At 42.5% G+C, this 26329-nt stretch overlaps 1 protein-coding gene across 3 annotated transcripts in view; it reads right to left on the bottom strand.

Moving 5' to 3' along the window:
* Positions 1-26329, bottom strand: part of PKNOX2 (PBX/knotted 1 homeobox 2) — a 92423-nt gene that overhangs the window by 47753 nt on the left and 18341 nt on the right. Inside the window, exon 2 of one of the 3 annotated variants that reach the window (XM_088066774.1) lies at positions 1142-1203. The exons of 1 other annotated variant lie outside the window; for it this stretch is intronic. The gene's annotated coding sequence lies outside the window, so the exon portion shown is untranslated. Of the gene's footprint in view, positions 1-1137; positions 1204-26329 lie in introns of all 3 variants that reach the window. One more of the 3 variants, XM_088066776.1, reaches the window with a different exon arrangement.

Raw genomic sequence — 26329 nt, 5'->3', positions numbered from 1 at the left:
CACAGGCTTCAAGCTGCCAGCTGCTGGGAGTGAAACCAGATGCCACATCCCTTTTCCATATGGAAACAGAAATCGCCGCGCCTGGGGGGGCCATGAGCTCCCCTCAGCCTCAGCCCTCCGTGACCCCAGGGCTGCTACTGGCACACAGCAAAAGCTCCCTCCAACAGCAAAAAAATCCACTTTTTCAATGGTGCAATTGTAATTTTCTACATAGCCTGGCTCAGGCTGGATCCTGGTACCATCAGACCCAGAGAACGTGAAAAAAGATTTGCCCCCAAGCCATCATATTTCCTAATTTTAAAATAAAGAAGTGTAAGTAGAACTACTGAACTTGATAAATTTTTCAAAATAAACTCAGCAAAATCTTGCTGAATTTCCCTTCTTTTGGAGATGATGAAACTTAAAAGGAATTAATAGGTGGACTCAAAGTGGTGATGAGAAAAGTGCCCAAATAATTAAAGAATAATTAAACATTAAATGGAAGATAAAGCATTACCAGCTCAGACCATTTTAAGGGGAATACTTCACAGATTAATTGGAAATGGGAAATGTCAAATAAATAAATTTGGGTGTTGATCTAGATGTCAACAGCAATGAAAAGGTTGAGGAAAGTCTCTTCTCAACACTCACAAAGACTGAATTAAATAACTTTCATGTCAGTGAGTGCACTGACAGCAATCCCCCAGTTTGAGGCTTGTGAGACCAGTAATAAAACAGAGTTAAAAATATTCAGGGAAAGCCACGCTTGGGTAAAGTGAGACAGGTGAGAGCAGAATCAAAAATAGTTCTCCCTTTCCTTCCAGCAAGCTTGCAGCTCAGACAAGATTTCTGCACTCCTGGGAAGCTGGATTTGACTCCCCAGCCCAAAAAAATCCCTTCAGAGGGGTGTAACAGAGCATCCCCCCAGGCACAGTGGCCACCAGATCTGGCCATCAGAGGAGGCAACTCAGATGCAGCCTAATGGACCTGCGGTTCCTCGTCCTTCCTGACTTTCTTCTGCTTTGTTTGGAGTTAACAGTTATAGTTCCGGAGAAGAAAACATCATGTTTTAGCAATGAGGTCCCCAGCGAGGCTGTTTAAAAATTAATTAGTGCCATGCAACGTATTAGTGATGAATAGTAATTTTAGCTTTTGTACCTACTTCATTGCCTTCTACATGGTTGTTATTCCAGCTTTTCCATGGTGCTCCCAGCCAGCCAGGACCTACACAGAGCACACCAAGGGAATTATTGGCTGTGTCTCCTGGAAATGCCCAATTCAACAGCAAACACACCCCTCAACGTGTTCTCTCTGAAGCTTTTAAATCAATTAAGGTCATATTTGCTGAGCTGGCGGGAAGGTTGGGAAGCTGCTCTGCTCACAGAGGTGCCCATCATCCAAAATCTGCAGCTGTCCAAGGGTATGAGCCTGTCCAAGGGCAGTCCCTGAGCAACGAGGGCCTTGTGGTGTGGAGGAGGTTGTGGCTTCATCCAGGATGGAGGACAGAGGTCCTCCCTCCATGGACAGACACGGGTGTCCAAACCCAAACCTGAAGGTGGAGAACCTTTGAGGATGGAGGTCTGCCAGCCCCAGATGTATCTGCCAGCCCCAAGGATGAAGATTTTTCTCCAGCCCCAAGGATGAAGATTTTCCTCCAAACCCAAGGAAGATCCCCGTATCCCAAAAATGGAGATACACTCTCAGCTCTGAAGGTGAAGATGCTCAAGCCTCAGGGATGGAGCTGCACAAAACACAAGGAAGAATCCACCTAACCCCAAGGTTGGGAATTCCCCCAACCACAAGGAAGGAGATCTCCCAACCCTGCAGATGAAGATCTCCAAAACCCAAGGATGGAGACTCACAAACTTCAAGGATAGAGCTCCTAACCCTGAGTATAGGGATCCACCAACCCTGACGATGTAGAGCCTCAAAACCCAAGGACCCTCACAACCCTGAGGACAGAGATTGGACAGAGATTCTGTTGCCCTGAAAACTCATCTTTTGAGCTTGCTGACATGGTTTTCTAAGACTTTCCCAGGACAGTAACTGTAAACATAGATATGTGTACATTCCTTCTGTTACATATGTTGTGATGGGCATCTCTCATGGCCAGTGCAGTGAGAAAGTGTTATCCTGACCATCCAATCCCTGGCCGTGGTCAGAAACCTGTAAATCCTGGGAGGAAAAATAAACTCTCTCTTCCTTTCACCACACCTCAAGCTGTGTCAGTGTGATCTATTCAGCACCAGCAGCAACAAGATTCTGCAGACTCCAAGGATGGAGATCCCCCAACCAAAAATGGAGAGAGAAATCCCCTCCAGGACAAAGACCCCCCAAACCTAAGGATGCAAACCCCATCTCCCCCAGTCCCATGGAGGGAAATCACCCCCTGGGACATCAGTGGCTGAAGTCTTCACCCCACACTGCACGGAGCAGAACCTGGGGTCATCACCCTGGCCCAGTAATGGCCACGTCCCGAACTGCAAGCCCAAATGAGCCACCACGGCTCCTTCTGGCAGTGAGCGAGGCAGCAGGGACCGAGGAACCTCGCTGTGTGGACTGCCTTCAGGTGGACTGCGGAGCTGAGGGGAATTTGCTGGGACATCTGGAATATATTGGTTTTATGGCATGTTTCATATCACAGACAGGTACTTTGAAGCAGTTAAGTAGTAGCAGGGCAGCACGTCCCCATGGGTGGGCTGCGGTTTGCGCTTTCAGCCCGAGCTGCACCGGCATGACAAAGGGGCTGGGGAGACAGAGCTGACGTTTTCCAAACACAGCTTTGTGCCTCTGGGGGAAAATCCAGCAAGAAATTAAAACCCAAAAGGCAAAAAAAAAAAAAAAAAAAAAGGAAAACAAGAAAGAAAACGACCCCCACATCTAAGTGATGTTGATACCCACATCAGGCTATTAACAGGCCCATCACAAATTGTAAATGACTCAGATAAATTAAATGGCTTAGCAACTGTGAGGAAAGGCCCTTCTAAAGATTCATTTGTTTTGCGGAAAAGAAATTATTTGGGAATTTAAGATCTTTTCCAGTGGCTTGACACAGGCACTCTGTCAAGCCCACATGTTGATACTCACGCAGCCCTGGGAGGCAGTCAGCCCTGAAAAGAGAAGTCAGAGAATCAGAGAATCCCAGAAGGGTTTGGGCTGGAAGGGATCTTAAAGATTCTTCCAACTCCCTGCAATTGGCAAAGACTCCTTCCACGATCCCAGGCTGCTCCAAGCCTCATCCAGCCTGGCCTTGGACACTGCCAGGGATCCAGGGGCAGCCACAGCTGCTCTGGGCACCTGTGCCAGGGCCTCCCACCCTCACAAAAAAATTGTACCACAGGGAACAATTTTTTTCTGATATCTGAACTTCCTCTCTTTCAGTTCAGTGCCATTGAAGTGCTCCGTGAGCCTCCAAAAGCGGGGGGACACAGGCAGGGCCCCGCTGGTGAGCCACTAACAAGGCTGTGCCTCCTCCTAGCAAAGCTATTAAACACCTCAGCCAGTGAGGAGGGCTGAAAATGGGATGGTTTCACCCAAAACATCTCCACGCAGAAGGAAAGCCGGCAACTCAGCTGCAATTAAAAAAGAAAGTGGGGACGGTACCATGGGGCAGGAGGTTAGGGTTGCAAGCCTGAGTGCAGTGAGGTGCAGTGATGCCAAAACCTGCAGTGATCCCCCGAGGCTCAGTGAGCTGCAGTGATTTGCCCCCCAAAGCAGGGAGCCGCAGCTTTCCTCCCTGTTAATTCATGAAATTCATGTGTTAAACCTACCTGACTTCAGAGGCAAAGCCCAACTCCCCATTCACAACCCTTTTAGCTCATGCAAAATTGAGGGGTTGTTCACCTTCAGATGCTATTTCGCCAGCAGCAGCAACTCAAAACCCCTTTTAGTGGAAGTTCAGAGGTATAAAAGATGCAAAACACCCCTAAATTATTCACAGGGTGTTTCAATCAAAGCCTCACTATGGGGTAAAGGGAAGGATCTCGTGAGCCTGGGGATGTCTCCCCATCTACATCTGGATGGAAAAACCCTTCTTGTATTTACTGGGGAGAAGTGAATGGGGGAGACAATAAAATAAAAGGGTTTTCTGTATCCAGAAAGGGCTGGAGAGTGAGGAATGCAAGGAGTATCCATTTTTCAGGTGCATCCAACCAGAGAATCCTGGTTGCATTTGCCCTTTGGCAACACTGAAGCTTTTCCAAACTTTTATAGCACCAGAGGAGTAAAATTAAAGTGGGGCATGGGAAGAGAAATTGCAAACCAAGAAATCCAGCAAGAAAGGATAGCAACAAGTAAAAAAAAAAAAAAAAAATTAAAAAAAGGGAAAATTCATAGGAAACTCAGAAACTATTATTTTGTATTTCAAATACAGGAGGTTTTCAAAAAAGGAAAAGCCTTGGCAGATATTTTTTCTTCCATCTATTCCTCTCTGTTTTGATTCTTTCTCTTCCATTGAGCATCCAGGTGCTCCTGAGCTGGGATTTCCATTTCTCTGGCTCCTTCCTGGGGCAAAACCCCAACAGCCCAATACAAAAAAAACCCAAAACCCAATCCCAAAAGTAGGACACTGAGTCCTGCTCAATCCAACCCCAGCTTGAGGCTCACTAATTACCCAGTAATAGTATTTATATGCTGCTGGCACACTCGGAAATGCAGCTCCTAATAACTGAGGTCGGCATCAATATTAATGTCCCGGCTTGACTCTCCATACGCCGGGACCAACGAGAGACAATAAAAAACCATCACAGCAAAGTGAAAAGAGGAGCAGAAAATGAATTTAAAAAGTATTTTGGGCAGAAAGGGAGAGCTTGAGGTTAAATGTGGGGAGCAGCAATAAGAGCAAATGTAAGTTCCCATCTCTGAGGCACAAATCTTCCAGTGGTGCAGAATTTTTCACCATCCTCAAACTTTGAGTTTCCTCACAGATAGGAACAAGCCAAAAAACTCTTCTTTTCCTGGGATGGGAATAGATCTCTAAAACTCAGGGCATTGCCCTTGCCAGAATTAATCTAAAATGATTGGCTCCAAATATTCAAATTCTGCAAAATTCAGTCCTCTTTTGGTTACTCATGCAAAACCCCAGGCTTTGGGTTGGCTCAGCAGGAAACAACCACCTAAGAAGCACTTCTTTTCCAGTGATAGTCTGGAAGCATATCCCCCCCAGATCCAGTTTTATATTGCATGCAAATGCACACAGAATATTTGCAGAAATGTGGCTGCGCAGGGCACCGTGTGAGTCGCACACGTGTCCCAGCACCGCTCCATAATTCGATTAAAAACCGTCTTTTCTTAATAATTTCTACGCAGAGACACTTGTCACACCAGGAGCTTTAAGGAAGAGTTGAAATGGAGTTAATAAAGTATTAATAGCCTGCAGTAAGGCTGTGATAGATTTGAGCTGCATGTGATCAGTAGCCCTTGGTACAAGGTGTTACTGCCAATGTCCGTGCTCGGTGCACGTCAAAAAAAAAATCAGAGGTCTTCCATGAAAAATGCAGTTCCAGGAAATCAGACGTTTCTCATGGAAAGATGCAGGTTTTGGGGGTTTTTCCCATCAAAATGAAAGCTGGCAGTTGAAGAACAAGCATGGATTTACTCTGTGGAGTGTCAGGTGTGGTACCAACCCACGCCACTGACACGCTAATTTGTGTTGATTAATGCTGAAAGAAAACCAAGGGAAGCCATGAAGTTCATGCCCAAGATTCCAACATTAAAACATTCCCAGATCATCATTTTCTGTTACTTTCTTTCCAATGCAATTTGAGAATTTCCTCATTTTTAGTCAAGCTCCAAGCAAGAAAAGGGCAAATTGTGGAAAGTATTTGAAACTAGATGCTCTACTTCCCCAGAAAATGTGGCTACAAAGCCTTTACTGACACATTTTGAGCTGTTACTAAACAACATCAACGAGGAACATTGATCCTTCAGGGAAGAGCCAGCTCTGTATTGATGACTACAACAGCAGCAGGTAACACATTAATTAACCCTTCAAAGGCCCAGCCCTGAGTTAATGACTACAATGGCAATGAGTAAACTGGTGATGCCAGAGAGAAGACCCAGCCCTGCATTGATGACTACACTGTGCAGAGGCAGGACTCAAGCCAACTGCCTAAAGACTGCCATAAAAATCAAATGCTACTATTAAGTGATTTCAGATATTGCAAGAAATCTCCAGAGACTAATTAGAACCTCGTTTGGCAATCTGGGTGGAAAGTGCACTCTGCAGTTGTAGCCTTGGCCATCAATTCTGGTCAAACCTGAGATCTTTCTAAAGAACCATTGTGTGACCCAGTGGAAGTGGCAATTTTTCATATGGAATTTTTCCCAACGCTTAAATCGCCTCTTTATTAATTATTTCTTAGTTCTAACTTGTGGAAAGAGGCTGCAAGAGGAGGAGGAGCAGTCTGTGAGAAAATGTCAGAGGGTAAAAACATCTCAGGGAAAAAAAATGAGGATTTCCACTGGAGATGCTGACTGGCACCACCAGAGAACCCAAACCCTAAAACAGGAGAGGTTTGTTTTCCTTTGTTGAGGTGATGAAAGAAGAACCATGAGAAGGAGTAACACCTTCTCCAGCTGCAGATGGTCACCACCTTTTGGGCACTCAGAAATGCTGTTTTTCCAAACAAAACCCTCACTAGAAGACTCTTCCCCACCACTCCCAAGACAGAGGAGTGAAAGCGCCTTCCTCCAACGCTTCCAACAGCATCAGAGAAAACACCAAAATCACCACACCTTGCAAATCCCTCCCTGCCTTCCCCTCCCCAGGGTCTGCTTTCACCAGAGGATCCTCCAAGACGTCCAAAACCTGCTCAAAATCATGACCTGCAGACAAATAAATCAACCAAGAAACCGAGTTAATTAATAAATTGGGAGCTCCTGAAGCCGACGAGCCGCACAATCAAACTCGCCATACCAGACATGGCTGGTTCATCAGTGCTCCAAGTCTGCCCCCGTTGATTCCCCATGAAATGGGAGCTGCAAGGACTGAGAGAAATAAAAAAAGTGATTTTGAGGGTTGCTGCAGCTTTTCAGCTCTCTGATGAGATACTATTGGCTGACCTCCTACACAGCTGCTCCCTGCTGAATAGACACATCCCACCTCCAGTGCCGTTGGCCATCAACCAATGAGGGAATAAATGCAATTTTTGGGTTTGTTGTTGGTTTTTTTTAAGTTGATATGAATTATTTGGAGATTTTTTTATTTTTTTGGCTAAGGAATACCTGGTGATTTATCCAAAACTGCATTTAGATGGAAAAATCCCCTCTTTGCTGTCTCATCCCTACCTAAGTGGGCAGCTGCGGGTGGTCCAGTGTGGTGACCACCATCTACAGCCAAGTGGGTCAGGATTATTTCATACCAAAAAACAGGGGAGAAATATTTTTTTTCTTCAGCAATAAATGCTCCTTTTCCCAAAGTGCAAGTTCAGAATGGAGAAAAACATTCAGTTTTGAAATGCCTCAATGAAATTTAATTTTTGGTTTGAATCAACAGCTTCACTCGGTGCCATTTTAATGCTATTTTATGCTGAAATGTCAATTGGAAACTAACATTTTAAAATGTCAAAACATTTCACGTCTGCAGACGGTGCCGATAGTTTTTTGCTTCCATGTGTCCAAACAGAAAACGCTTTTGGAATTTTACCATGGAAAGAAAAAAAAAATATATCTATATCTCTCTCTATATATATGTATAAAAATCAATATTTTGACTTCTTGGAATGAAAACAAAGTTAAAATATAATATTTCCTCTAGTATGCAAACAATGTTTTCTGACAAGCTGTAATCACCAAAAAGCAATCTGAGCCAAATGTTTGCTACCACGATCTTTTATAGCTCCATGGCAAGGGAAGAGAAAGAGATTTTTGATATTGTAGCCTCTCTGAATCCTTTTTTTTGCCAATTATTTCCAGGGTGCAGGAAGCTCCTTCCACCACACAGAACCATTTCCTTAATTTTCCTTAATAGTAGGGCAAATAGCCTCAAAAAATCATGTTTTTCTCTCCTCTAAAAAGGGAGAATTTTGGGGGGGATGTGAATTTTGGGGGGATTCTCCCTGTATTTTGCACTGATGACACCTTACCCTCACCAGTTTGGGGGAAGTGGGGAGGAAATGGAACTGGGAGGTTTTTACCACACTCCTGCTGGCTGCAGGGAACACGTGCACAGGGTGTGGGGGTTTTATCCAATGTAAATGCAATTATCCAGTCATCTAACCTTTGAAATACCTGCCTTGCCCACGTGTTATCAAAAAAACAAATGGAAAAGAAATACAAAAAGAAAGCAAATAGAAGACAAGCAATGCAGGGCAGTCAGAGTAAAAAAAAAAACAGAATTTTGCTCATTTTCCTGGTTCCAGGGGCAGGGTGTAAACATGCGTTGGAAAACGGGATGAAAACTGGTAGTTTTGGTAGTTTTTATCAGCCAAGTTTCTTGTTCCGAATCTCACAGCTCCATCATCCTCGACAGCAGAGCTCAGCCACCCTCCATCACCTTTACATCTCCTCCAAATTTCTATTTTTCTCTTTTTTCCCTGAGCCCCGCGCGGGGAATAAGCGCAATTATCTCGTCTCGCCACATTTTTCCAGCTCTGCCTGAGGTTTAATTAAAGCCAAGAGAAAAACACAGAGGAGCAGCACTGGGTTCTGATATCACCCCACCACATGTGGCAGAGAGAGGGGGAAAAATGGGGGGGAAAAAAAAACACATAGAGAAAAAAAATAGGAAAAAAAAAACCCCCACCCCCCATTCATCATCGACTTTTTAATTTAGCAAACCTTCCTGGATATTGCTCCTTTATCATATTTCCTTTAAAAATATATTTATATAAATATCTATATATGTAACTGTGCAGGTGTCTATGAATATATGGACAGTAGGATACACCCTCTCTCTATAAAAAATATATATATAAGTGTAGCCTAATCCCCTGTAATCTCCTTGAATTACACCTCAACCACCCTCCTCACAGGTGACCTTTCCACAAAAGGCTGTTTCTATGCCAACAGCATTGTTTGAGTCAGGCAAGAGAAAAAATACGGCACAATAATCTGTAATTTTTCCTTAATTCAGTGTTTTCGCCCATGGTTAGGAGCCAGTTGATGCTAGGAACACCCTGGTCACAGGAAAAAAATAATCTTAAAAAATTAATTAATATCTAGGATTTCAATATGAAGGGAAAAGGGAAAATTGACCCAATTTAGATCCTGACTAAATTTCTGGAATTGTTTCTTCACTGTAATTCCCCTCATTTGGGGGTTTAGGAGCAGAATCCTACAGTTTTAAGGTCCTTCCCATATTAAAATCTGCATTTCTCTCTCCCGCTCCATCTCATCTTGCCAACACAATCCACAGGTATCGGTTCCTACCAACAAGCCCAATTATAGAAAAGTCAGAAGATGTCAATTTTTTTCCATTTTTACTGTTTTTTGAGGAATTCCACCAAATAGCTTATCTCCAGTGAGGAAAAAAAATAAAATTACAATGCATAACAGATCTGAAAAGCTTGAGAAATTGTTATAACACGCACCAAGCCAGCGAACAATGTCAGGTAATAAGTGGTTATGAGATTTGACTGAGCAAAAGCAGCTCAATATAAATAATTTTCTAAAGAAAAAATACTCTTTCAGGTCTAGAAAATGTTATTGCATTTAAAATTTGGAATATTTTCCCTCACTTTTCTCAGTTCCTGGAGTTCCAACTCAGCCCAAAAAGCTCATCCCAAAGCAGAGAATCTAACAATGATACAGAGAAAGAAAAATGAGATTTTTCCAGCAGAAGTTTTGGGTTTTTTTGGTGTATTTTGGAGAGAGGCACAAGGAGCCACTGACTGTTGGGTTGAAGCATCCCCAAAATTGTTTTTGTCTGGTTTGTTGAGAGAGGGACAACCTCCAGATTCCTGCATATTCTTCTTATTGGCTGCTGGGGATTTATTTCTGTTTTTCTTCTGTCCCAACCCCAATATCTTCATGGATCCCAGGAGGGAAAATATTTCCCAACAGATCCATCTCACAAGCGCTGAACCAAGAGGATAAAAATACCGGTTGCCATGGGAACGTAAACTCTGGAGTTTGAAAATACCAGAATTAAACCTTACACTAATTTTGATCCTTAAATCCCTGTTTTTGCATCTGTGTTTTGGTGGGTTTGAAGGTTTTGGAGCAGAAAACCTAAATTTCAAGACCTCTGCCAGGGTTTAACATCCTTACAGATATTTTCCTGCAGCTGGATGCATCCCCAAGCCAGGAGTAAATTTATAAATTTTAAAATTCAAATTCAGAGGTTAATTTAAAATATAAATTATTTTCTAATTGAATAACAATTTTATAATTTAATAAAATACGTTCTTTTCTAATTCAATAATCTAGGTAACTTTTAAATTAAAAACAAGGATTAGTCCCAGCTTGTGGAATCACCTCTCACCATCCAGCCTTGGAATCTGCCCCACGGATAATTCCTGGAATCAGGGCAAGGAGTTGATCATCCAGGGCCAAGATACAAAATCCATTTCTGTATCTTTTTTTTTTAAAAAAAACCACTTCTGAGATTAATTTTATTTGCTCAAAATACACTGCAATCAGTTAAGAAATATTAAATAATAATAATAATCAGGCTAATGATGCTCAGGCAGAGAATCCCCTGTTCAGTGGCAGCGAGAGCTTCAAACGGATTTAATGCAACTTTTGGAGTTGGTGTTGAGCAAAACTGCTCAGCCCAAATAGAGAAAAGCCACACTCAAATGAAAATAAAACATGTTTTACTCATTAATAAGGAGTTAATTTGGGCTCACAAGCACAGGGATCGGTCAGCTAAGGAAAGCTGAGTGATAATCAAGGGATCATGAGTGAGATGGGGACATCAATATTCCCCATCACAACGATTCCAATCATTAAACTTGAGTTTCCAAAGGAAAAATGGAAGAGGGAATCCACTCCCAGTACCAGAAAAACACAGAGTTACTGCAACTGATCTGCGGGCAACAACAATAAAATTACTTTATCCCGGCGTCAGAGGAGCGCTGAGGGTTGGGAAGGTTTGCCATGGGGCGCTGTGGGTTTGTTGGATGTTTTTCCAACAGGATCCCAAGTGTTTGGAGCTTTGGAAGAGCTGAATCAGTCCAACCACCTCCGTAACAAGGGTTAAGTTTCCTTAAAACACAATTCAGGCTGATGCTTTGGACTCCTCCCCATCCCAGCTGCAAAACTTCAGGTGACAGAGACAACGTGGCACCCTGGTGCTGCCACAAATAACAATTGCCATTTTCTTTTCTCCCAAAACAGGGGGGATGCTGAGGAATTTCATTTCTCTAGAGAATCAAGCCACAATCCTGCTGCATTTTTTGAGAAAATCTCTGATTTGGGGCGTTGTGGATGTTAGTGGGACACTCTGTCGGGTGTAGAAGCAACCGCGGGAATTTACTTACCCAGGTGATGCTTTCCTTTGGTAGCAATATCTCCCCAAACCCCAAAAAATGGGGAAAAAACAAGACTGTGGGCCCAAAAAGGGGGTTTTTCACCTCAAATTCCTATCTGGGAGAGGAGGCCTGGCTGTTTGCATGCTTCCACATTAAAAAAATAAAATTAAAAAAAAAGCATGAAAAAGGAAAAAGGAAAGAAAACCAAGAAAAAGGGGAGGAAAAGCAAAACAAAAGCAAGGAAAAGCAAGTAAAGCAGGAAAAGAAGCAAGCAAAAGGCAAGCTCGTTGGTGCAGTTTGGGAAACAGAGAAAGCAGAGCAGCTTTCCCATCGCCCCACAATCCCTCGCTGGCCCCCAGTGGGCTTGTGCAAACACCATCGGAGCGGCCGGCGCTGGCCACGCTCCTGGGGCTGGGATTTTAAATAAATACGGGAAACAGCAGCAGCCAGGGCCAGGGGGAGAGGCTGGACCCCCGTCCCAGCAGGGAATCTGCATTTGGAGGATGCTAAAAGGTGGATTTGGGGGAAGCTGTTTCTCCCACATGTCTGAAAATATGGTTTTTGCAGGTAGCAAAAGGGTAAACTTGATTTTCAAAGGCAAAGGGAGTGAATGGGTTGTATATGGTTTATATGTGCATATTCAGAATTAATTTGGGGTTTTTTTAGTAACCCAGGCAGAAATTCAAGGTATGATTATGGCAGAGGGAGAGGGTGGAGGCCACCACATCACCTAACACCACTATATAACTTATATATCACATACCTTATTATATACATTTTAATTATATAAGTTTAGATGTTCTCTAGCATTACATGTTATAAATGTTACATGTTATATATATTACATACTATATTAGAGTAATATGCATTAGTTATATTCCAATAGTAGACTATACATTCATCTATTTTTTATTGCATGATACCTATTATAAAATATGGGATCAATAAATTATTTAGTCTCTATTATTTCCTTCCATGGTTATATATCTATGATGTGATGGGAACAACATATATTATGTATTATTCTAATGTATATTATCTATCATCCCCATATATTATTTGTTTGATGTGAGATGCATCAAATAGATGGATTTATGTTTGTGTGAGCTTCAGGATTTTCTTGGGTATTTAGTGGAGAAAAGGTCTTTTCCCAGAGGTACCTGCTGGACCTGGGACCACTGGAAAAGCACTGCAGAGCACGGATTTGGGGGGGATGTGGCCCTTGCACAGCTGGCAAGGGAAGATGCTGACAGCTGTTTGCAACCCCTGGCACTGAACCCACCTCTCTCCCCCTGCAAAACTCCATTGCATCATTTCAGGGATGCTTTCAGTGCCAGAAAATAAAATAAGATATAATAAAATAAAAAATTCCCTTCCTGAGCATCAACCTCACAAAAAGGAGCTGAAATTTGGTGCCTTTCCCCACCCAGAGTTTTTACCTGGACCCGGTGTTCAGCCCATCCCAGCTAAAAAAGAAGTCAATAAAGGGAAGATGAAAAGCTATTTATTAGGATTGATAACAATCATTAAAACTGCCTCGGTAGGAAAGCACGATTCTCCTCCAGAGAAAGAAGAGGGAAAAATGCAAATTCTGCATGAAAAGAAGATATTTCCCTAATCACCCCAATCAAAAGCTGGTGCAATTATCTGTGGCCAACCCAACGGGTTAAAATTATCCTCTTCATCTCCGGACACAGTGAGGAGCCGAAAAAATGTTTCATTTTAATAAAAATGAAATCTGGACCCTGCAGAAAGCAGCTTTGCTAATGACGTGTTTACACAGAAAAAGACAATTTCTATTTAATGGTGATTACTAGAGAGAAGAAATTAAACTTCCCAGAGTCCATGGGTTAGGGATAATGGGAAGAAAGTTATTGAGGGTGTGTAAATCAGGAGAGCTGAATGTGGGAACGGCCACGCGTGCCGACAGCTCAGCGCACACAGCTCTGCTTCCCCGGGTCTTAGTGGGCAAAAATGGATGTTTTTCTATGCAGATTTATGTGCCTGAGTGTGTTTGCATATATGCAAATATCCGTGAGCACTGCAAAAGTGCAACGGCATGGGGGAAAGCGGCGAAGGCGCACCTGGAAACGCACGTGGAAACGGGAACAGGCACGTGCACACACAGCCAGGGAGGCCAGCACACACCTGAGAACGGCCCAAAGCACGAGGAACACACATAGAAATGCAAAAAAACCCGAGGAACACGCACAGAAATGCAAAAAAACCTGAGGAACACGCACAAAACCACCAAAAAACCCAAGGAAAACGCACAGAAATGCCAAAAAAACCCTAGGAACACGCACAGAAATGCCAAAAAACCCAAGGAAAACACACAAAACCACCAAAAAACCCAAGGAAAACGCACAGAAATGCCAAAAAAACCCTAGGAACACGCACAGAAATGCCAAAAAACCCAAGGAAAACACACAAAACCACCAAAAAACCCAAGGAAAACGCACAGAAATGCCAAAAAAACCCTAGGAACACGCACAGAAATGCCAAAAAACCCGAGGAACACGCACAGAAATGCCAAAAAACCTGAGGAACACGCACAAAAACACCAAAAAACCCAAGGAACACGCACAAAAACACCAAAAAACCCAAGGAACACGCACAGAAATGCCAAAAAACCTGAGGAACACGCACAAAAACACCAAAAAACCCAAGGAACACACACAGAAATGCCAAAAATACCCGAGGAACACACACAGAAACACCAAAAATCCCAAGGAACACGCACAAAAACACCAAAAAACCCGAGGAACACGCACAGAAATGCAAAAAAACCCAAGGAACACGCACAGAAATGCCAAAAAACCCGAGGAACACGCACAGAAATGCCAAAAAACCTGAGGAACACGCACAGAAACACCAAAAATCCCAAGGAACATGCACAGAAACACCAAAAATACCCAAGGAACAGACTCAGAAATGCCAAAAAGCCCAAGGAACACACTCAGAAATGCTAAAAAACCCCAGGAACACACTCAGAAATGCCAAAAAAAACCGAAGGAACACACTCAGAAACGCCAAAAAACCCGAGGAACACGCACAGAAATGCCAAAAATACCCAAGGAACACGCTCAAAAAGGCCAAAAAACCCAAGGAACACGCACAGGAACGCCGAAAATAGCCAAGAAACATGCACAGAAACACTAAAAAACCCAAGGAACATGCACAGAAAAGCCAAAAAACCCTAGGAACACACACAGGAGAACGCAAACACGCACGGGACACGCAAATCTGCAAATGCACGCGCAAACCACGGCAAAATCCAGCCTTGCTGCGCCCCAGGCCGTGCAGGCCCTGCACCGAGCTCCTGGGGGCATCCTGGGATCCCAGTTCTGAGTTAAAAAGTGTAAAATAGGGTTTGATCCCCAAGCCAAGATTTCAGGGTTTGGCTTCCCAGGTAAGCGGAGCAGATCCTTCCTATTCGTTCTATTTATTTAATTAATTTTTAATTATTGTTCTCTGTTGAAATTATTTTTTCAGGATTTAAAAAAAAAAAAGAAAAAAAATAATTATTAATTTCTTTCTGAAGAAGCCAAGATCTTTTCACACCCATCTCCTGCCTAGGATGAATTAAGTTTTGGGGTTCCTCTTTGTGCCATTTCCATCCCGCACCGACCTGTGCGAACCCATCCCGGGGCAAAATCCCTCCCAACGTCAGGCTTTAATGTCTGCTCCTTCCTCAAACATCTGCAGAACAAGCCCAGATGTGAGTGCTGCTCCCCCCCCTCCTTCAGGAATTTCAGCTCCAAGGCACATAATAAGGCAACGTCTGGGATGGTTTAATAATAGTAAAATTAAAATCGTTCCCGAAGCAGAGTGAAGGGCACACTCGCGAGGAGGTTTGCAAAACAAAAACGAGCCCCGAGCTGAAGTCTCAGGGGAACAGTTGGATCAGAGGAACAGTAAACAACGCACAGAAATGCAACTTAATTATCTTTACAAGCCGAGTACGCAACCGGCTGCCGCAGCTTTCCACGGATGTGGGAGCAGAGAGGTGCCGGCATCCCCACGCTGAAGCTGCAGCATCCCCAAAAAGCCAGGAAAAAGGATTCTTTTTGCTTGAATTTTCAGCCCAAGAGCTGAAAACTGCAGGGCTGATGTGGGATTGGGGATGCTCATTCTGACTTCTTGTTCAGCTTGGTAAAACACAACTTGTTGGTAATTTTTTGCTTATTTTTTTTTTAAGAAAAACAAACTCTTGGCTTGACCTTGTCAGGTCTCACTGCACACATGACCATCGTGCTCCCTGAATTAGCACCAGCTGGGGAAACCCTCTCTCACTGGGATGCTCTCCCATGAAAAATAGCTGTAAAAAATGGGAATGAGCAGGAAAAAAAATATATATTTTATAATTTTTTTATTTATATATATATTCTTTTTAATTCTTATTTATTTATTTATTTCTATTTACATATATAACCTGGAAATCACGTTAATTTAAACTGAGGATGCTGATGAGGAGCGAAATGTTTGAAATCAAAGTGTGGGAATGGTCTCAAACCAGGGATGCTGGAAAAGACCAAAGCAAGGATGCTGGATAGGATTAGCTCATGGATAAAAGAATCAATAAATGGATGTTGGCTCTTCTCAAACTCAAACTTCCAGCTAAACACAAAATGAGGATGCCAAAGGGCCAAAGCTAAGACCATAGCTGCAGATCAGGTTCAAGAACATCCAAGAACATTCAATGCATCCATTATTCAACCTGAAGGTGCAGGAATCCATGGAACCTGGGAAGAGGCACCCACTGGAAGCATTTCCTGAGGGAAATGGCAGAGGAAGTGGTCGAGCCATTATCCTGAGAAGTGGCAGCCTGCACTGAAAGAAAAAGGGGAAATAGAACCAGAGGAGAATTTGGGGTTCTGCTGGGTGAGAGCTGCACAGGCCCTGGCCCAGAACCCCCCTGTGCTGGGCTGAGCCCCCGGCGTGGGCAGCAGGGGAGGGGGGATTCTGCCCCTCTGCCCCACTCAGGTGAGACCCCACCTGCAGAGCTGCCTCCAGCTCGGGGGTCCCAGCACAGGAAGGAGCTGGAGCTGCTGGAGCCAGGCCAGAGGAGGCCACGGAGATGCTCCAAGGGCTGGAGCCCCTCTGCTCTGGAGCCAGGCTGGGAGAGCTGGGGGTGCTCACCTGGAGAGGAGAAGGCTCCAGGGAGAGCTCAGAGCCCCTGCCAGGGCCTGAAGGGGCTCCAGGAGAGCTGGAGAGGGACTGGGGACAAGGGATGGAGGGACAGGACACAGGGAATGGCTCCCAGTGCCAGACATTAGTGTTAGATGGGATATTGGAAAAGAATTGTTCCGTGTCAGGGTGCCCAGAGCAGCTGTGGCTGCCCCTGGATCCCTGGAAGTGTCCAAGGCCAGGCTGGACAGGGATTGGAGCAGCCTGGGATCGTGGAAGGTGTCCCTGCCCATGGCAAGGCTGGAACTGGATGATCTTTAAGGTCCCTTCCCACCCAAACCACTCTGGGATTCTGTGACAATTAAAATTAAACCAAAATCCTGTCTGGGCCCAAAGCAGGGATGTCAGCTGGGATCAATCCAGGGATGCTGGCCTGGAACCAGCCAAGGCCACTCGCAGAACAAACTGAAGATGCAGCCAGGACCAAAGCAAAGACACTGGCCTAAAGCACAGCCCAGCAACTCTCCATTTTCATCCAACTTTAAAAAAAATGCTAATTTTGATATCTCCCAGTCTGCCAACAGCCTGGCAAGGTCCTGCCACCGCTCCACAGCCCCTCCAGCGAGGCAGCAATGGGTTTTTTATTAACCTGACTGAACTAGCTGGGAAAAATAGAGACATTTTCTGGCACAGTTTGGATCACAAAAGGTCCAGCCTGCTCCTGGCTGCAGAGCTAAGGGCAGCCTGGGGCTGTCTGCATGGTGCAGGCATGCCTGGAAGTCAGCTCAGCTCCCCCAGAGCCCATGGGCTGTTTCTACCCCTGCGTGTTTTTTCTGCAAAAATCATTTGTTGCTGCCATTTAACTCGTGGCACGGCTCAAGCACATAAATTCTGTGGTATTTTGCTCAAAAAGCGCTTTTCATCGAAAATTTCTTGCAAAACACACTGGTAATAACTTCTGCACCCAGCACAGGGTTTGGTTGTTAAATGGTGATGATCCTTTTCAAAAGATATTCAGCTTTCAACTAAGGCTTCCAGCAACCCTAAACCAACCAAAACCATCCTAAAACTCTATATTTAGTTCTTGACTTCATCAGAAAACCTCAAGATTTGGGTGGTTTTTGGGGCTTGGGGGGTTTTTTGACACCTGTCTGTATTGCCAAATGAGATGTCTGAAGTGGAGAGTAATGCAGACTTTACCCAACTTCAAAAATAAAATTTTTAAAAAGCCTCATGCTTTGAAATTCAGTTCACTGCTTTTTTTTTTTTTTTTTTTTGCTTTTTTTTTTTATTTTAAAAAATAGGTGATTTTTCCTGGAAACATAAAATTTTTCACCACTCTCTTGGCACACCTGAGCCAGATTTAAGCCTCAGAAATAACACTAAGAAAAAGAGAAAGCTGCAAAAAATCCAGGATTTCCTGCAAACCCAATAGCAATGCAACAGCTGGAGGAAGAACCCAGTCCCCAGCCACCCACCCCAATTGCACCCAGTTTCCAAACTGGACAGCAATTCATTCCTCTGTCCAGCTTTCAGTACAAGGAAGCCACATTACAATATTTTCCTGCCCTGGGATGAAGATAAATTAAGACCTAAGTGTTGCTAGAGCCCCATTCGATGCTCCATCCTAAAAAAGCATTAATTGCAAAATGGTTTTCTAATTACTTTAACAAGGATGCAGCTCTGACAGGGTGAGATGTGATGCTCTGCAACCCCTCCAGCCTCTTTTTCCATGCATTTAAGTGCTGTAATGTCACAGTCCAGCACTGGGGAAGTTCAGGCCACAGTTCCACGAGCTTTGTGCTTAATGAGGGGTGCCTAATGAAAGTTGGGAAGCGCTGATTTTGTCAGGAGACCCTGCATCAAGTCTGTCCTAGGTTTTTTCGGGAAGTGAGCATCCCTGGCCGTCTGGTCACTCATCCCAGCAAGGTCACGCCTGCAATAATTAAAGATTTTGGCTCATCGAGTTGCACCATCAAGGCTCTCCACCAAAATAATCCCAAATAATATCCCAAATTATTCTGATGATTAAGATGGTGCTTGCATTCCCAGAGAAAGGAAAGCACGTGGAAAAATACGGATGCTCTTAAATCTTTGGAAACACGGAAAATCGAAAGCTCGGAGCGATGCAACCCCAAGCTGTTAAATCCAATGAGGATGAGGATGCTAGGAAAACAAGGATGAAGGCAGTGGTGCACATCCACCCTGGCTGGCTGCCAGGTGACAAGGAGCCCCAAAAGGACAGGGTGAAAATTAGCAAGAGCAATCAAGTCACCGAGACGGAGACCCGGTGGCACGCGGCGCTGGCTTAATGGAGCTCTGCAGCAGCAGCTGGCTTTGGCAAAAAATCCACGATTTTGCCCCAAATGAGAGGCTGGAACACACAGCTTCGAGCATTGTTCAGCCCAAGCTGCCACCAGCACCCCCATTTTTGCAAATTTTAGGTGTTTTTCTGCTTTCTAAACCTCACGTGGCAGCTGTGAGTTAATTCAACCAAACCCGAGGTGTCCCCATCAGGAGCACCCCCAGTTTGGTAAAGGAGGGCACTGCCTTTAGACAGCTCCAGAAGGTGCCTAAAAATGCCAGGAAAAATACACACACATCCTTGGAGGTCAGGTAGTGTCTTAAAAATATCCATTTTGCAGGTTTTTTAATGGATTTTGTCTCCTTTTATCTCTTAGGGGGAGGAAGGGTGAGCAGCTCGTGGGTGGGAGTGGCAGGTGGAAGGATGTGCAGCTCAATATTTACTATCATTAAAAATATTATGGAAACTATCAGGAAAGCAAGATATTTACAAGGAGACACCCTTGCTCCTATGCCCAAAATTATTCTTTTTTTTTATTTTTAATTTCTTTCTCGTGGGGCACAGGGAGTTTTTGGGGGAGAGGCCGGATGTGTGCAAGGCAGAGCTGGAGGAAACTGGGATACAATGATTGGTGAAGGATGCAGTGCCAGTCAAAACGTGTTCAGAGGCACTTTTAAATAAAAAAAAGGTCTTTTCCTGAGATAATACAAGATTTGCTCCCCTGGTTTGGTGGGCAAATCCATATTCCAGTGGTTTAACACCCAGAAGAGTTGGAGTTCTCTGGCATGATGAATATGTGAAGAGCAGCATCCAAGATAAAGATAATTGGAACATTTTATAGATATATATTTATATATACACTTTAAAAGAACATTTATATACCCATCCTATACATATAAAGAGAATATATGGGGGGAAAGGAGAGAGCAAGAGGATATATAGAAAAAAAGATATGTATATATTGGATTAATATATTAGATATATTATACTTTTTATCTCCAATGGATAAAATATTAAATTTATATAATAGTGTGGTTATAAGGATATAATATATGCAGTGCATTCATATAATATTTCCAGTGGCTGGATGCAATGTAATATATCCAATATATTCAATGTATATCCTATAAATATATATATATCCTATCATATCTATACATATCTATATACATATCTATATACAGATATATCCATACATATCTATATACAGCTATATCTGTATCTATATCTATCAATTAAAAATATATTATATTTGTATATAGGATATATATATATATATGAAAAACTCAAAATAACATTATTAGTATATATAATTTAAAATAATCATCCAACATAATCCAATAGATGGATATAATGTAACATCTCCAACACACTCAGTCTGTATCTAACATATATATTTATATATAATATCCAATATAATGGATCCAATGGCTGGATCCAATGGAATAGAGGTACTATAACCTGTATATTTATTATATATATCTGACTTCCATAAGCATTAACCCCTTCTGCTGCTGTCAAACTTCACAAAAAACTCAACTTTTCTCCAGTTTTTGGCTTTCCCTCCTTCCACACACCGGTGAAAATCAGCATTTTCCTCAGATGAATTAAATTCCTCAATTAAAGCATTTCCCCTCCGTTTTGGGGCGCACCATGCTGCCAAAAATCGCTATTTCTGGAAATGCAGCAGGTGTGACACTGCAGAAAACAAACTGGCCATTCTACCCAGCTTTTCCCAATTTTCTCACATCTACACAAGCACCTGCTAATTGTGGGGGTGGCTCTGGCTCTGAGTCTTTCACCCCACTGTGAATTCTGATTTTTTAAAGGGTTTTCCCGGAGTTTCCAGCTGGATTTTCCTTTTCCATGAAGCCCCACTCCCGTTATCTGTGCCAGGATGCTTCGGCCCTGAGCATCATCCAATGGCCAGGGGTTTGATTTTGCTTTTCAAAATTAAAAAATCCCCCAGAAAAACCAAAACTAAAGACTTTGGGGGAATTGATTTTTGTTTAATATTTTAAAAAAAGAATTTCCCTGAGCTGTGACACCCAAACTCCACATGGTACCACAGCTCCATCCCAGCACCTGAAGCACATCTACATCCAGCAAAGGAGGGGAAAAGGAAGAGGAAGGGTGGGGAAAAATTGGGAGAAATTTCAAAACCAAAAGGTTTTTAGAAATAAAAATAACACTGAAATAATATCTGCTTGAGGAGCAAAACTAACACCCAGTGAGACTCCAAAATTCAACCAGAAACCCCCAAAAGCTTTGTCTCTACCCCTGCCTGGGGGGGCCAATTTCTGGTAGCAGAAATAGATCATTTTATAGCAATAAATTGATGATATTGAGAAATATATAAATATAGCTAGATATATAGTACTTCTAATTAATGGTATTAAAAATAATATATACACCACAATATATAGCAAGATAATAATTCCTTATTATATCAAGCATTTTATAGCAATCTAATACATATTCCATAAGTTTACCCCTACCTATCAAGCCTTATAAATAAATATATCAATGTGAATAGACCCTAATCAATTCCTGTAATATAGAATTATGTCATGTAGTTATTTAATTATTTATAAATATTTGTGTATTATATGCACTCCTAACAGGTTATATATCAAGATTATTATATTGCTATGTCTCATACATTTCTATAATAATATTTATGGCAATAAATATGATTTATTGATATACACACATAGTAAAAAAAGAATAAATAAAAAAATAAGGAAACCAGTTTTTGCAAATTAGAATCATTTTAGAAAAGGAAAAAAAAAAAACATTTTTAAAAATCCCTCAAAAGCTTTTGGGAAAACTTAACACCCAAGCAACGCTTCGAGCATCCACACCCAAACCCCGCTCAAACCCCAGCACACCGAGTTATCCCAATAAAATAAAAGAAGTTGTTTAAATCTTTTCTTTTTTTTTTTTTTTAATCTTTTTTTCCCTTTTATTTTTTTTATTTTTTTTTGCCCACAGAGCTGGAGCTGGGAATCCATTAGCCTTTAATGAAGTGAAACCCTCATCTTGCCGGAGCCACCTCATTTAGCGCAATTGTTTCGCAGCCATTACGGAAAGACAATTACAAGGAAGCGGCGAGAGTAATTGGAAATGCTGGCAGGAGTTGGGCGAAATGATAATAAATAAAAATATTCCCCCTAATAAGCTTGCCAGGAGGGGGGTGGGCTGGAGAAAATCAACATAATTAGAACTGAACCTCAGTGAGGAAAAACAGACAGCGGGGTGGCGAGCGCTCGGCATGGAGGAGTGGGGGGAAAAGTGGAGAAAACTTTGGGTTTTTACTCAAAAACCGGCAGGGAAAAGGCTTCCCCCACCTGTACGCAGCTATCAGGAGCAAAAAAAATGGTTGGAATGGGAGATGCTGTCCATAGGGATGCTCCTCCATCACCTGGTCCTCCATCACCTGGAGTTAAAGCCAAAAAAAAGCTTAAATTGGGATGGTTTTGAGATCCCTGTCCATAGGGATGCTCCTCCATCACCTGGAATTAAAGCTTAAATTTGGATGGTTTTGAGATCCCTGTCCACAGGGATGCTCCTCCATCACCTGGAATTAAAGCTTAAATTTGGATGGTTTTGAGATCCCTGTCCACAGGGAAGCTCCTCCATCACCTGCTCCTCCATCACCTGGAGTTAAAGCTTAAATTTGGATGGTTTTGAGATCCCTGTCCACAGGGAAGCTCCTCCATCACCTGCTCCTCCATCACCTGGAGTTAAAGCCAAAAAAAAGCTTAAATTGGGATGTTTTTGCTCACAGGACATCATGGAGGAGCATCATTGGGTAACAGGAATTTCTCTTCCTGGGGGGTTTAATGTGGAAAATAGAATTATTTTTGCAAAACCTGTATTATTTACATTAAAACCAGGAAGCATTAAGGATGTGGATTTGGGGGAAAAGGGTTAAATAATACTCAAAACCCAACCCAAGTAGCTGTTGGTGGGTTCCTTCTATGCTCCTAAAATCCTTTTTTTTTCCACCAAATCCCTGTCCCCTATAAAACCATCCACAGCTCTGTTCCCAGTCTCATGCCAACACAAAACTGCTTTAGCAGCTCTTCCAAGACAGTTTGCAGAAAAAAAAGCCTTTAAAATCGGGGGTTTGCACCCAAAAAAGTCATTGAAGAAAAGGTTTGCAGAAAAAATATCCTTCAAGCAGGGAATTGTACCCAAAAAAGTCCTAAAAATAGGGGCTTGCACCCAAAAATGTATTCTTAGCAGGGGTTTTCAGCAAAAAAAAAGTCCTTAAAGCGGAGTTTTGCAGAAATAAAGTCCTTGACACAGGGGTTTGAACTAAATGTTGTCCAAAAGGGGTTTGTACCCCAAAAAAAACCTCCCTCAAAAATAGTTTGCACCAGAAAAGCTCCTTTAAAATAGAGGGTTTGAATCAAAACCAGTAAATGCATCATAAAACGTCATTTCAATGGGTGTCTGCACCCAAAAAGTCCCTCAAACAGCAGCTTTGTACCAAAAATAACTTTAAATATGGGTTTATAGACAAAAAAGGACTTTCAGTCAGGTGTTTGAAGTTAAAAAAGTTCTCAGACCAGGTGGTTTCACACAAAAAACTTCCCCAGGACCTCTCCCCTCTGCAATATCTGCTACAAAATCCAGCTCCTGGCAGCATTCCGAAGGGTTGGGATAAATCCCTGTTCCATCACAGCAAGGGTTTTCCCAAATCCAGAAGAAAAAACTGCAAGGGGAATTCTATTTCTCCTTATAATTTCTGTTTTACTCAGTCTCTGCAATCCTGTTGGGGCAGGTGGGAAAAGCAAAAATGCAACATCAAGCCCTGAGCAAGGTCACCCCAAATATAAAATAAACACTAAATTAAGAAAATAGGTCCCCAAATTCATAAAATATCCTCCCCAAAGACATAAAAAAAATAAATTCCCAAATAGAAATACCTCCAAATAAATTAAAAAATTTAAAAGTGACCCCAAATAAATTATAAAATACAGAAAAAATAAAATTTTCCAAATGAGTTACAAAATACACCCAAAATAATAAAATAACTCAAATAAATTACAAAAAAACCCCAAATAAATAACAAAATACCCCCAGAATAATAAAATAACTCAAATAAATTACAAAAAAAACCCCAAAATAATAAAAAACTCAAATAAATAACAAAATACCCCCAGAATAATAAAATAACTTAAATAAATTACAAAATACCCCCAAAATAATAAAATACCCAAAGTAAATGATAAAATAAGCCTAAGTAAATAACAAAAAACCCAAATAAATAAGAAACTACATCTCAAAAGTAATAAAATACTCCCCAAAATAATAAAATAAATTGAATAATTAATAAAATAATCCCCCCAAATGGTCAAATAATCCAAATATCTGCCCCAGCCCTCTGGAGCAAAGGCAATTTTCATTTAAAAACCACACACGTTTTTTTCCTTGCCAGTTCCCAACTCTGTTAAGATCATTATCACAGAATGGGAGCAGAGATAAAACATTTTTATTTTCTTTTCTTTTCCTTCTAGTGGGATTTTTTTTTTTAGCAGAGCATCCCCCCACTCTCATGGAAGTCAGCTCATGTTGGGAGTTAATGTTTCGTTAATACATAGGTTTTTTTGTTAATTTATTTTACTTTCTTTTACTTTTCCCTATTTCTCCTCGGTCACCAATTATTTTGTTCCCAAAGGGATTATTACAATTCTCCCAGTGACTTCTTTTTTTAGCCTTGGTGCCTTCCATAAGCCACAGGTGATGCTCATGCCACAATAATGTGTTATTAAATAATATTAAATTATTTAAAATTATGTAAAATGATTTAAAGCACATTAAATGTTAGTGAATAGTATAAAATATTATTAGATCTTATTAAATATTTTGCAAAGCCATACACACAAATATTTAGGAGTTGTGAAATGACTTCACCACCGAGCTGGGATGCTCCAGTGGGTACCAACATGCTGAGTCCTGCTGGGAAGCCAGTGGGAAAAACTCGGGAAAATTGGGGGGAAATTGGGGAAAAATTGGGGGGAAATTGGGGGGAAATTGGGGAAAAACTGAGGGAAAATTGGGGAGAAATTGGGGGGAAATTGGGGGAAAATTTGGGGAAAATTGGGGGAAATTGGGGAGAAATTGGGGAGAAATTGGGGGAAAATTGGGAGGAAATTGAAGGGAAATTGGGGAGAATTTGGGGGAAATTGGGGGAAAATTGGGGGAAATTGGGGGAAAATTGGGGGAAAATTGGGGGAAAATTGGGGGAAATTGAAGGGAAATTGGGGAGAAATTGGGGGGAAATTGGGGAGAAATTGGGGGAAATTGGGGGAAATTGGGGAGAAATTGGGGGGAAATTGGGGGAAAATTTGGGGAAAATTTGGGGAAAATTTGGGGTAATTGGGGATAAATTGGGGGAAATTGGGGGCGAAAATTGGGGGAAAATTGGGGGAAATTGGGGGGAAAATTGGGGGAAATTGGGGAGAAATTGGGGGGAAATTGGGGGAAATTGGGGAGAAATTGGGGAGAAATTGGGGGAAAATTGGGAGGAAATTGAAGGGAAATTGGGGGAAAATTGGGGGAAATTGGGGAAAATTGGGGAGAAATTGGGGGAAATTGGGGAGAAATTGGGGGAAAATTGGGGGGAAATTGGGGAGAAATTGGGGGAAAATTGAGGGAAAATTGGGAGGAAATTGAAGGGAAATTGGGGAGAAATTGGGGGAAATTGGGGGAAAATTGGGGGAAATTAGGGGAAAAAATTGGGGAAAAAATGGGGAAAAATTGGGGGGAAATTGAAGGGAAATTGGGGAGAAATTGGGGGAAATTGGGGGAAAATTGGGGGAAATTGGGGGAAAATTGGGGAGAAATTGGGGGAAAATTGGGGGGAAATTGAAGGGAAATTGGGGGGAAATTGGGGCAAAAATTGGGGGAAATTGGGGGGAAATTGGGGAGAAATTGGGGGAAATTGGGGGGAAAATTGGGGGGAAATTGGGTTATTTTGGAGCTTTTTAGACCATTGCTGGTGCAGGAGAGGGAGATGTGGAGAGAGGTGAGAGCGTGTGAGGGCAGGGGAGTGAGAGGGAGAGAGGGACAGGGAGTTGTGGAAGGAAGAGTGAGCAAGGAGTGAGTAGAGAGTGAGCAGGGAGTGAGCAGAGAGTGAGTAGGGAGCGAGCACAGAGCGTGTATAAAAACTTTAGGTTTTACATTTTTCAGATCCTCCAACTCTCATCTCCAGAGTGTTGCTGAGCTCTCCTCACACTCTGGTCAGACAAAACAAAATCCTTCCAGGCCTGAGAACCAAGGTCACCCAACAGCCTCAGCCCCCCAAAAACACAAACAGCAGTGAACTGGGGAGGGGCAAACTGGGGGAACGTGGCTTCATGACCTGGAGCTGTAATTGCACAATTAACCCCTGATATGCAAATGAACCAAACTCAGATCTGGCTGAAAAACTGGTGCCCATTGTCCAGCCTGGGGGCAGCCTCTGGGAGGCTTTGGCTGCCCAGGGTGT

The sequence above is a fragment of the Pseudopodoces humilis genome, chromosome 25 (genome assembly GCF_049639895.1).
Source record: "Pseudopodoces humilis isolate 2021_Gansu_Grassland_sample_001 chromosome 25, ASM4963989v1, whole genome shotgun sequence".
Lineage (NCBI taxonomy): Eukaryota > Metazoa > Chordata > Aves > Passeriformes > Paridae > Pseudopodoces > Pseudopodoces humilis.
This window is presented reverse-complemented; position numbering and strand designations above follow the sequence as displayed.